General features: G+C 40.5%; 1 protein-coding gene across 1 annotated transcript in view; it reads left to right on the top strand.

The window, feature by feature from the left end:
* LRMDA (leucine rich melanocyte differentiation associated) overlaps window positions 1-13129 on the top strand; it is a 1307794-nt gene that overhangs the window by 1052127 nt on the left and 242538 nt on the right. The gene's annotated exons all lie outside the window — the stretch shown is intronic.

Below are 13129 nucleotides of genomic sequence, written 5' to 3'. Positions count from 1 at the left end.
ATCTGTTTGTATCATTCTTAATTTCTTTCATCAGTGTCTTATAGTTTTCTGCATACAGGTCTTTTGTCTCCTTAGGTAGATTTATTCCTAGATATTTTATTCTTTTTCTTGCATTGGTAAATGAGAGTGTTTCCTTCATTTCTCTTTCAGATTTTTCATCATTAGTATATAGGAATGCAACAGATTTCTGTGCATTAATTTTGTATCCTGCTACTTTACCAAATTCATTGATTAGCTCTAGTAGTCTTCTGGTAGCATCTTTAGGATTCTCTATGTATAGTATCATGTCATCTGCAAACAGTGACAGCTTTACTTCTTCTTTTCCAATTTGGATTCCTTTTATTTCCTTTTCTTCTCTGATGGCCGTGGCTAAAACTTGCAAAACTATGTTGAATAAGAGTGGTGAGAGTGGGCAACCTTGTCTTGTTCCTGATCTTAGTGGAAATGGGTTTCAGTTTTTAACCATTGAGGACGATGTTGGCTGTGGGTTTGTCATATATGGCCTTTATTATGTTGAGGTAAGTTCCCTCTATGCCTATTTTCTGGAGGATTTTTATCATAAATTGGTGTTGAATTTTGTCGACAGCTTTTTTGCATCTATTGAGATGATCATATGGTTTTTCTCCTTCAGTTTGCTAATATGGTATATCACATTGATTTGTGTATATTGAAGAATCCTTGCATTCCTGGGATAAACCCCATTTGATCATGGTGTATGATCCTTTTAATGTGATGTTGGATTCTGTTTGCTACTATTTTGTTGAGGATTTTTGCATCTATGTTCATCAGTGATATTGGCCTGTAGTTTTCTTTCTTTGTGACTTCTTTGTCTGGTTTTGGTATCAGGGTGATGGTGGCCTCGTAGAATGAGTTTGGGAGTGTTCCTCCCTCTGCTATATTTTGGAAGAGTTTGAGAAGGATAGGAGTTAGCTCTTCTCTAAATGTTTGCTGGAATTTCCCTGGGAGGCCATCTCGTCCTGGGCTTTTGTTCTTTGGAAGATTTTTAATCACAGTTTTAATTTCAGTGCTTGTGATTGGTCTGTTTATATTTTCTGTTTCTTCCTGGTTCAGTCTCAGAAGGTTGTGCTTTTCTAAGAATTTGTCCATTTCTTCCAGGTTGTCCATTTTATTGGCATAGAGTTGCTTGTAGCAATCTCTCATGATCCTTTGTATTTGTGCAGTGTCAGTTGTTACTTCTCCATTTTCATTTCTAATTCTATTGATCTGAGTCTTCTCCATTTTTTTCTTGATTAGTCTGGCTAATGGTTTATCAATTTTGTTTATCTTCTCAAAGAACCAGCTTTTAGTTTTATTGACTCTGCTATTGTTTCCTTCATTTCTTTTTCCCTTATTTCTGATCTGATCTTTATGATTTCTTTCCTTCTGGTGACTTTGCATGTTTTCTTGTTCTTTTTCTAATTGCTTTAAGTGTAAGGTTATGTTGTTTACTTGAGACGTTTCTTGTTTCTTGAGGTAGGATTGTATTGCTATAAACTTCCCTCTTAGAACTGCTTTTGCTGCATCCATAGGTTTTGGGTCATTATGTTTTCATTGTCATTTGTTTCTAGGTATTTTTTGATTTCTTCTTTGATTTCTCAGTGGTCTCTTGGTTATTTAGTATGGTATTGTTTAGCCTCTATGTGTTTGTATTTATTACAGATCTTTTCCTGTAATTGATATCTAGCCTCATAGCGTTGTGGTCGGATAAGATACTTGATACATTTTCAGTTTTCTTAAATTTACAAAGGCTTGATTTGTGACCCAAGGTATGATCTATCCTGGAGAATATTCCATGAGCACTTGAGAAGAAAGTGTATTCTGTTGTTTTTGGGTGGAATGTCCTATAAATATCAATTAAGTCTATGTTGTTAATGTATCATTTAAAGCTGTGTTTCCTTATTTATTTTCATTTTGGATGATCTGTCCATTGGTGAAAGTGGGGTGTTAAAGTCCCATACTATGATTGTGTCACTGTCAATTTCCCCTTTTATGGCTGTTAGCATTTTCCTTATGTATTGAGGTGCTCCTGTGTTGGGTGCATAAATATTTACAACTGTTACATCTTCTTCTTGGATTGATCCCTTGATCATTATGTAGTGTCCTTCTTTGTCTCTTTAATAGTCTTTATTTTAAAGTCTATTTTGTCTCATATGAGAATTGCTGCTCCAGGTTTCTTTTGATTTCCATTTGCATGGAATATATTTCTCCATCCCCTCACTTTCAGTCTGTATGTGTCCCTGGGTCTGAAGTGGGTCTCTTGTAGGCAGAATATATATGGGTCTTGTTTTTGTGTCCATTCAGCTAGTCTATGTCTTTGGTTGGCACATTTAATCCATTTACATTTAAGGTAATTATCGATATGTGTATTCCTACTGCCATTTTCTTAATTGTTTTGGGTTTGTTTTTGTAGGTCTTTTCCTTCTCTTGTGTTTCCTGCCTAAAGAAGTTCCTTTAGCATTTGTGATAAAGCTGGTTTGGTGGTGCTGACTTCTCTTAGATTTTGTTTGTCTATGAAGTTTTTAATTTCTCCCTCAAATCTGAATGAGATCCTTGCTGGGTAGAGTAACCTTGGTTGTAGGTTTTTCCCTTTCATCACTTTATATATGTCTTGCCATTCCCTTCTGGCTTGCAGAGTTTTTGCTGAAAGATCAGCTGTTAACCTTATGGGGATTCCCTTGTATGTTATTTTTTGTTTTTCCCTTGCTGCTTTTAATATTTTATTCTTTGTATTTAACTTTTTTTTTTTGCGGTACGCAGGCCTCTCACTGTTGTGGCCTCTCCCGTTGCAGAGCACAGGCTCTGGATGCGCAGGCTCAGCAGCCATGGCTCACAGGTCCACCCGCTCCGTGGCATGTGGAATCTTCCTGGACCAGGGCACGAACCCGTGTCCCCTGCATCAGCAGGCAGACTCTCAACCACTGTGCCACCGGGAAAGCCCATATTTAATTTTTGATACTTTGGTTAATATGTCTTGGTTTGTTTCTCCCTGGATTTATCCTGTATGGGATTCTCTGCACTTCCTGGACTTGTCTATTTCCTTTCCCATGTTATTGAAGTTTTCACCTATAATCTCTTCAAATATTTTCTCAGACCCTTTCTTTTTCTCTTTTTCTTCTGAAACCCCTATAATTCGAATGTTGGTTACATTTAATGTTGTCCCAGAGGTCTCTGAGACTCTCCTCAATTCTTTTCATTCTTTTTTCTTTATTCTGCTCTGTGGTGGTTATTCCCACTATTTTATCTTCCTGGTCACTTATGTGTTCTTCTGCCTCATATTCTGCTTTTGTTTCCTTCCAGAGAATTTTTCATTTCCTTTATTGTGTTGTTCATCATTCTTTTTTTGCTCTTTAGTTCTTCTAGGTCCTTGTTAAACCTTTCTTGTATTTTCTTCATTCTATTTCCAAGATTTTGGATCATCTTACTATCATTATTCTGAATTCTTTTTCAGGTAGACTGTCTCTTTCCTCTTCATTCCTTTGGTCTGGTGGGTTTTTACCTTGCTCCTTCACCTGCTATGTATTTCTCTGTCTTCTCATTTTGCTAAACTACTGTGTTTGGGGTCTCCTTTTCTCAGGCTGCAGGTTCACAGTTCCCATTGTTTTGGGTGTCTGGCCCAGTGGCTAAGGTTGGTTCAGTGGGTTGTGTAGGCTTCCTGGTGGAGGGGACTGGTGCCTGTGTCCTGGTGGGTGGGGCTGGATCTTGTCTTTCTGGTGGGCAGGACCGCATCTGGCGGTATGTTTTGGGGTATCTGTGAACTTAGTATGATTTTAGGAGAGCCTCTCTGCTAATAGGTGGGGTTGTGTTCCTGTCTTGCTAGTTGTTTGGCATGGGGTGTCCAGCACTGGAGCTTGCTGGCTGTTGGGTGGAGCTGGCTCTTAGCATTGAGACAGAGATCTCTAGGAGAGCTCTCACTGATTGATATTATGTGGGGCCTGGAGGTCTTTGGTGGTCCAGTGTCCTGAACTTGGCTCTCCCACCTCAGAGGCTCAGGCCTGACACCAGGCCAGAGCACCAAGACCTTTTCAGCCACACGGTTCAGAAGAAAAGGGAAAAAAAAAAGAAAAAAAAATATTAAAATAAAAAAAATTTAAAATAATAATAAGAAATAAAACCAGAAGGCAACCAAACCAATAAACAAATCCACCAATGATAATAAGCGCTAAAAACTATACTAATATAAACAGAAAAATCAGAAATAACTCAGTAGCCGCCTGCAGACCCCAAGTCTACAGTTGCTCCCAAAATCCTCCGCCTCAATTTTGGGATTATTCGTTGTCTGTTCAGGTATTCCACAGATGTGGGTACATCAAGTTGATTGTGGGGATTTAATCTGCTGCTCCTGAGGCTGCTGGGAGAAATTTCCCTTTCTCTTCTTTGTTCGCACAGCTCCTGGGGTTCAGCTTTGGTTTTGGCCCCACCTCTGTGTGTAGGTCACCCTCAGGCATCTGTTCCCGCCCGGACAGGACGGGTTTAAAGCAGCAGCTGATTACAGGGCTCTTGCTCATTCAGGCCAGGTGGAGGGAAGGATGTGGTAGTTATAATTGGAATGCCGCGTAGGCCTGCGGTGGCAGAGGCTGGCGTGACATTGCAACAGCCTGAGGCACACCTTGTGTTCTCCCAGTGTAATTGTCCCTCGATCATGGGACCCTGGTAGTTGTGGGCTGCACAGGCTCCCGGGGGTGGGAGGGTGGTTGGGGTGCAGATAGGGACCTGTGCTTGCACACAAGATTCTTGGTGGCTGCAGCAGCAACATTAGTGTTTCATGCCCGTCTCTGGGGTCCAAGCTCATAGCCGCTGCTCACGCCCGTCTTTGGAGCTCATTTAGGCTGTGCTCTGCCTTCTGTGGGCAGACAGGGAAGCAATCCCCTCTCCTCGCGCACCCCGAAACAATGGTCTCTTGCCTCTTACATAGCTCCAGACGTTTTCCCAGACTCCCTTCTGGCTAACTGTGGCACACTAGTCCTCTTCAGGCTGTGTTCACACAGCCAACCCCAGTCCTCTCCCTGGGATCTGACCTCTGAAGCCCAAGTCTCCGCTCCCAGCCCCATCCCACCCCGGCGGCTGAGCAGACAATCCTTTCAGGCTGATTGGCACCGATCCTCTGTGTGGGAACCTCTCCTCTTTGCCATCTGCACCCCTGTTGCTGCGCTCTCCTCCGTGGCTCCGAAGCTCCCCCCTGCCACACCCTGTCTCTGCCAGTGAAGGGGCTTCCTAGTGTGTGGAGACTTTTCCTCTTTGACAGCTCCCTCCCAGAGATGCAGGTCCCGTCCCTATTCTTTTGTCTGTGTTTTTTCTTTTTTCTTTTGCCCTACCCAGGTACGTGTGGAGTTTCTTGACTTTTGAGAAGTCTGAGGTCTTCTGCCAGCGTTCAGTAGGTGTTCTGTAGGAGTTGTTCCACATGTAGATGTATTTCTGATGTATTTGTGGGGAGGAAGGTGATCTCCGCATCTTACTCCTCTGCCATCTTGAAGGTCCCCCCAACTTAATAACTTTTACTGGACAAAGATATTTAGAAGTCATGATGTGGACATTATTCTAAGCACTAATATTATTTTATTTTCTCCCTGCAATTTAGATACAATTACCAGTCCTAGTTTTTGAAAGAACTCAGGTTTCACGTAAGTAACACATCCAGTGTCACACAGCTATAGGTGGCAGAGCTGCTGTTTGCACCCAGGTGTCTTCAGTCTAATGCCCCTACTTAAATTAAGTTTCACACTGGGATTGGAAAATTTGTCCAGTGTCTCTGAGCCTTCATATCCCTATATTCAAAATGGATCTAATGCTGTTTGCCTCTCAGGGTTTTTGTGGTGACTGAATGCAAGGACACATGTGAAATTGTCTAGCACAATATTTGTTCCCTACGAGCACTCAAATCCTAGTTAACTCTGAGTTAGGTAATTCACTCAATAACGTGTGTACATACACCTACTTTGCTCTCATCACTGAGGTAGAAAATATGCAAGTTAAAAAAAAGTAAGAAGATATGGTCCCTTTCCTGTAGGAACTTGTAATCGAGAAGATGAAAGTATAATTCACAAAATGTCAGGTGAACGTTACAAATGCTGCAATTGTTTTTGGATGCATAGTCTAAGATTTTGGAAAATGGAAAGTTAATATTGGATAGAGGAGGAGGTATTTCAGCTGAGGCTTCAGAGATGGTGGCATTTAAATGGTCATAGAGGAATAAGGAAGGCTGGGAGACTGGCACTTGGAGTATGGCTCAGGACCACCTATTTTGACATCAGAAATGACTTTAGGGATAGGGGATGAATTTTGCCTTCCACATGCAAATCATTCCTTCTACAAGAGCATAGTCTTCCGTGGGAAGGTGACCTCCATCTTGTCAGATATCCAAGAAATGTGGGTACCTCTGTACTATACTATATAGGTCTTTTATCCTATTGGCTTGATCAGTTTTGCAACACATATCATTGACAGCAATTGAGGAATATATATATATATATATATATATATATATATATATATATATATATAAAATAATGAGGACAGATGATCTTAGGGAGAATTAGAATTTTAATTTCTTTGTTTAACTTTGTCAGGGTTCCTAATGTTCAGTAGTATCACAGTTGATTCTGGGTCCAGAAAATTGGTTTGCTGTTTCAGTGGAATATTTTTGAATTCATGTCTTGGACCTCAATCTATATAAATCAGTGTTTTTATTGGTTTAGAAAATAACGTGCACGTGATATACTTAGAGATGCTTTATTTTCACAGTTTAGCTACACCTTATAAATTGTAAATTCTGCTGGAAATTTTGAGGCTGGATACTTAATGGATTCTTTTGAATGTCCTGCAACTTCCTTGAACCTCCAGAAATTGTTTACTAAATTTTGTGCATTGGCGTACATGCATATTTTCTAGGGATAGATTTATAGTTTTCCTAATATTCTCAAAAGGTTCTCAGAACCCCAAATATTTAAATACTACCATCCTAGAGTTATGCTGTCCTGTATGTTGGCCACTTGCCACATATGCTTATTTACATTTAAATTCACTAAAATTCAATAAAGTTAAACATTCAGTTCCTCAGCCCCACATTTCAAGGGCTCAGGAGCATCACGTGGCTAGTGGCTGTGATATTGTGCAGTACAAACATGGGACATGGTTTCCATCTTTGCAGAAAATTCTTTTAGGCAGCATTGCAAGATGTTGGTTCTCAAATGTTGGCACGCCTCAGAATCCCTCAGGTGGCTGTCTTAAAAACAGATTGCTGAGCCCCAGTTCCAGAAATTCTGATTCAGTAAGAGTGAGAGTGAGTGATGTGTGATTAGGGAAGTACGAGTAAGGTGAGTAAGCAGTCAGTGTAGGAGTCAGTATGTGACTAAGGAGGGTCGGGACTTTGAGTTTCTTGCACGTTCCCACGTTAGACTGATGTTACTGGTCTAGGAACCCCTGGGATAGATGAGGGTGGCTGGGTTGGTGGGGGTTGGCTTTACGTTGTGGAGGAGAGGGAGGAACTTCTACCAGAAACTTTCTGTGACTCAGAACTTCTTGGCAATCAAGTCATGGGTCTGGACAATGCCCATGGGTCTATCTTTATTCTGTCTCCATTCAAGAGCCATACATATATATATATATATATGTATATGTATATGTATAAAACAGCAACTCTACTGTTTTTTTTAGGATTTCTTAATTCAGGAAAGTATAGTGATGACTGATAGTAAATTTAAATAAATAAATAAAGCAATCAGTCAATCTACTGTTAAAACTACCTTGTGTCTGCCTCATAACCAATTTCAATAGGCCGATATGAACCAAGGACAATACGCCTTTTGGAATGTTTCCTTCTAAAGCTTATCTTCAGGAGAAATATGGATTTTTATAGTGACTTCCATCTTATCTAGAGTCCAAGATGTACTCGGGCCTTGTTATGTATGGAGTGTTGTCATATTACAGAAGACAGTGGTCTTTTCAGTGTATGAGGGGAGAGGCAGAGTGGATGAGAACAAGGCTAGGTATGTGGTGGTCTTTCAAGCCAGTGTTATCCTGGGGGAGCAGGAGAGGCCTAGCCCAGAACTCCACAGAATGAGTGTGCCCCTCCCTCATCTCTACCTTTAGCTGTAGTCTCACGTTCTACATAAATCAAGAACCAAAACCATGCAAGAGACTTGCTGATTATTTTCCTATAGCCCAGGCCGTCATACATCATGAATACATTATGTCACTCCTTCCTTGGGAGCCCAAACAGAACCCCCAAATCCTTTCCAAGATAAGACTTAGGCAGGCAGCTATACCAGTCAAATGAAACATATTTGCTATCCTGGATGTGAATGATGAAGAGTTGAGAGGGCAGATTTTTTTCTACCAAAAAGAGAGAACACTCACCCACATTTAAAGCATCTTACAAACTTAGTTTTTGAACATTTTCCGCCACTTCATGAAATTAGGCTGAAACGGGGACTTCTTAGCAACACAGAGGGCTGGGTGTGCAGACCAACAAGGAGGATCCTGATTTGTCAAAATATGTTATGCGATGATAAATGCAGCCCCTACAAAATGCTAGCTTTGATTAATTTGGAGAGATGAGAATCAGTTTATTCTTCCCCTGCTGGCACTGAATGATGGTTTGTAGGATCACTGCATGAGAGATCTGAGAGTGGCAGCTTGACTGGAAAACACTGAGGCTGCCTTTGTGAAGGCAGAATTCCATGAGCTACGTCATTCCTGGGATGGTTCCCTTTTGGCCTTGTGGCGGGCGTAGCATCCAGGTCACAGCTGGTACAGGCAGACAGGCTCAAGCCAGGATAAGTGATATTGAGAGTGTGTGTGTGTTGAGGTGAAGGGCTGGGGATGGGTTCAGCCTGGATTTTCTCAAACTCAGACCCCTAGCTGAGTGCCTGGGCTGCTATACAGGGATGGAAATGAGAGCTCTGAGCTGAGGTTTAGGACCAACGTGCTCCAACCAGGCTGAAGAGGTAGCTGAGTGTCCCAAATCCCCTGATGTGTAAAGTTTCAGACACAAACTTGCAGCATATTTTTTTCAGGAGGCTCATGCCAAAGTCATTTTCTTCCTTATCAGAGAGCAAAACAAAGAGCAGTAATGATTGGAATCCTTCCATTGGTAAAGACCATTTCCAGAGAATCTCAGGAAAGACTGATCTTACATGTAGACTGAGTAAATGTAGGGGGAAGAGCACAGACAAGGAGTCCAGAAGAACCAAATTTTAATCCTGCCACAAGATCGTGGTGTGACCCAGTAACCTGAGAAAGCCACTTAATTTCTCTAGGGATTCATTCTCTGCTTGTACAGTGAGTAAGACAGATTAAATAATCTTATCATTTCTTCTGGCTCTAAAATTCTGTTGAATGAATGGATGACTCGCGATCATTGTTGAGGTGAGGTCTTCCAGAGTCTGTGACTCCAGATGTGATGCCTTGCCGGAACTTTAGCCACTCTCCCATCTATGACTTTCATCCTGTCACCATGTCCTACCTGATCTGCCCTTTCACAGCCCACATTTTCTGCCTGTCCAGTCTTCTTCAGGTTAAGCTTTAGAGTTCAGGGATTTTAAAACTATTGACCTCTGTCTTCCAATGTATTCCTTCTTTGAAGGCCAGGTTGTAAAGTAGAGAAAAAGAATCAGCTCCTTTAGATAAAGCAGGAATGAGGAGGTTCTGTAACTTCCACCTGGCTTGCCAACATTGTCTTCCCAACCTTGTCTTCCCAAGACAACCTCACAGAGATGACAGGAGTCAGAAGAGTTGAGTTAAAACCACAGATTTAGACAAAGACAGCATGGAAGACCAATGGCCAGATGATCCAAGGAAACGTTTGAAAAATATTATTCGACCACACAAGTTACTTCAGTGCAGTGTGGTAAGAGCTACCACAAAGGTAGCTTATTGTATATTTGTTTAATATACAATAAGGGCACGTAGGTGGCAACTAAAGATGCTGCTTGGATGGAGAGAAATCTAGAAAGACAGTGGAAGAAACACTTGATCAGAAAGGTGAGGAAGATGCAAAGAAGAAAAGACATTCTGAGCAAAGAGCACAGGGCTGTGAAAGCATGGCAGGTCATTTGCTATTGTTGAAGAATTAAGTTCAAGGTGAGGGAGCATTAGAAAATAAAGCAAGAGTCATTTTATGAAGAGTACTCTCTGCCTTGAAAATCTGAAATGTTGTCAGGGGTATAAAATAGCAAGGAATCTACATTTTACAAGTGTACCTCTGGCAGCAGCCTTCTTGGGAGACCTGGGAAACAGACAGCAGAATTAGAAAACCTTGAGTACAGTCAGCAATGGATAATAAAGGGGGACCGAGACTTACAGCTGGAGAATAGGGCATGAGGACAAAGAAAAGAGATGTTAAGAAAGGTGAATCTGTAAATAGCAAAGCTAATTAAAAGCTTTCAGGAGAGATTGTTTCTTTCCTACCTTCCTTCTTCTTTCCTTTCCTTTTTTTTTCCTGAATGTGTTTGTTTTACAAAGGTTATGCTTTTCAGAAGAAAACTTGTTCCAGTGCTTATTTTCATTGGATGAATAATTCAGCACCAATGGAAATTATACTTAAATAGATACAAGGGCCTAATTAAGCTAACAAAAGACAGGTGTCTCAGAAAGAGTCTCAGGAATCTATACTTCAGCCAAATCAAGCCCCGTAGCACCCAACTCTGTGTTTTTAAATTAGACCTATGGCTCCCTGGTAGGATTTTTAGCTCTTGTTTGTTCTTATTAATGATAAAATAAATAGTAAACATTATTCATAAAAGCTTTGAAAAATACATGAAATTATAAGAAATAAAAATAAACCTGTGATCCTACCACCCAGCAGTAAATACTTCTAACATGTTTTCTTCCATTCTTTCTTGTACACATGTATGTGTATGCATATATTCATAATGAAAATTGCGATTATATTGCATATTGATTTTTATATTTTTTTCTCACAATATTTTATCATGAGCATATTCCTCTATTATTAAATAGTTTTCAAATATATAATTTTTAATGGCTGTTTTAACTTGTCCCTGTTGTAGGATGTTTGAACTGTCTCTATGTTTTGCCCGTTGTCTTATTGTTGCCCCATAGTGAGTGGGATCAATGTTTCACTTCCTCCCCAGTTGGTTCAGATGTCAAGACTAATGGTGCCACACATGCACCAAGTGAGTATGGAAACATTTATCGCTTACATCATCAGGCTTTCTGGCCATAGGAGGGGAAGTACCAAGCTGGTATACTTGGCCTAAGTGGGGAAGGGGCACCTGGCTTTGGCTTTTATTATGGTTAGGGGTAGGCTGGCATGAAGGTTCCCATGTGAAGGCTAGGGTTTGTGGATTTGAACTTCCAATGTCAAGTGAAGGAGTACCTGGCCTTTCTTATTGGCTTGCCCAGATGTGGGGCAAAAGGGAATGGGGAGGGATGAGGTCTGAAAGCTTTCAGCCACCCGATGGTGAAGTCAGATGATCTTACATGTCAGAAAATCCCAAGGAATCCTCTAAAAATCTGCTAGAACTAATAAATGAGTTAGCGAGATTGCCAGGTACAGATCAATATACAAAAAAAGAAAAAAATTCACATGTATTTCTATACATATGCAATGAATAATCCAAAAATGGAATTAAGAAAATAATTCCATTCATCGTAGTACACAAAAGTATAAATTACTTAGGAATAAATTTAAGAAAAGAAGAATAAAACTTATACTCCAAAAACTCAAAACATTGAAAATTAAAGAAGACCTAAATGAATAGAAAGACATTCTATGTTTATGGATTGTAAGACAATGTTATTAAAATGAGAGTGTTCCACTACGTGATCTACAGATTCAATGCAATCTCTATTAAAAACCCCAGATGGGGCTTCCCTGGTGGCACAGTGGTTGAGAGTCCGCCTGCCGATGCAGGGGACACGGGTTCGTGCCCTGGTCCGGGACGGTCCCACATGCCGCGGAGCGGCTGGGCCCGTGAGCCATGGCCGCTGAGCCTGCGCATCCGGAGCCTGTGCTCCGCAATGGGAGAGGCCACAACAGTGAGAGGCCCGCTTACCACCAAAAAAAAAAAAAAAAAAAAAAAATCCAGATGGAATTTTTTTTTGGTAGAAATTGACAAGCTGATCTTAAAATTTTTATGGAAATGCAAGGGATCCAGAATGGAAGACACAGTCTTGAAAAAGAAGACAGAGTTGGAAGACTCACACTTCCCAGTTTCAGAACTTACTGCAAAAGTAGTCATGAAGGAAATATGGTACTGGTGTAAGGATAAACATGGAGATCAATGTAATAGATCTGAAAATCCAGAAATAAACCCTCATGTGTAAGGTCAATTTATTTTCAACAATGATATTAAAACATTTCAGTGAGGAAAGAATAGTCATTTCAACAGATGGTGCTGGGACAAGAGAATATCCATGTGCAAAAGAATAAAGTTGGACCTCCTCTTCCTTACCCTTCACCCAGAAATTAACTCAAAATGGATTATAGACCTAAATGGAAGAACTAATAATGTAAAACTCTTGGAAGAAAACATAGGAGTAAGGTCCTCATGACCTTGGGTTAAGTAAACTCTTCTTAGCTATGACACCAAAAGCACAAGTGACAAAAGAAAAAATAATGATGCACAATATCGCTATTAAATGGGAAGATAAAAACAACAGCCTTCTCCTTTAAGTACATCTTGTATCTTGGGTCTTAATTTCCGTAACTATTTTTTTAATCTATATTAGGCCATATTAAATATTTTCACCAGAGGTAGTATTCCCATTTTTGGCCCGTGAGGTCCCATTCTGTCAAGCTGATCTTAAATATCAAAGATGTAGTTTTATTTCAGTTGATTACTCATTGGGTCAGAGTATCTATGTCCACTATGGGATATGCTAAGACGGTGGGCACTAAGATCATGGGGGAATTTAGACGAGGCAGTAGTTCTAATGATTAAGATAATGCATACCTGTCTGTCTTCTGTTTTACATTTGATAACTCTTCTAAGAATATGGGGTTCCTTTCAATTTAGTGAAGTCCCCAGTTACAGATGTAATTTGAGCCCCAGTGTTAGTTGAGGCCAGGAACGTCTGCCAGTTTGTGCACCTCAGCAGAGATTAGAGTTCACTTAGAACCTGTGTCTTAGAGACAACAAAAGCCAAATCACACCCTCTTAACTTTTCT

The sequence above is a fragment of the Stenella coeruleoalba genome, assembly GCF_951394435.1.
Source record: "Stenella coeruleoalba genome assembly, chromosome: 16".
Classification (NCBI taxonomy): domain Eukaryota; kingdom Metazoa; phylum Chordata; class Mammalia; order Artiodactyla; family Delphinidae; genus Stenella; species Stenella coeruleoalba.
The sequence above is the reverse complement of the archived record's forward strand: the minus strand, read 5'-3'. Positions and strand labels throughout refer to the sequence as shown.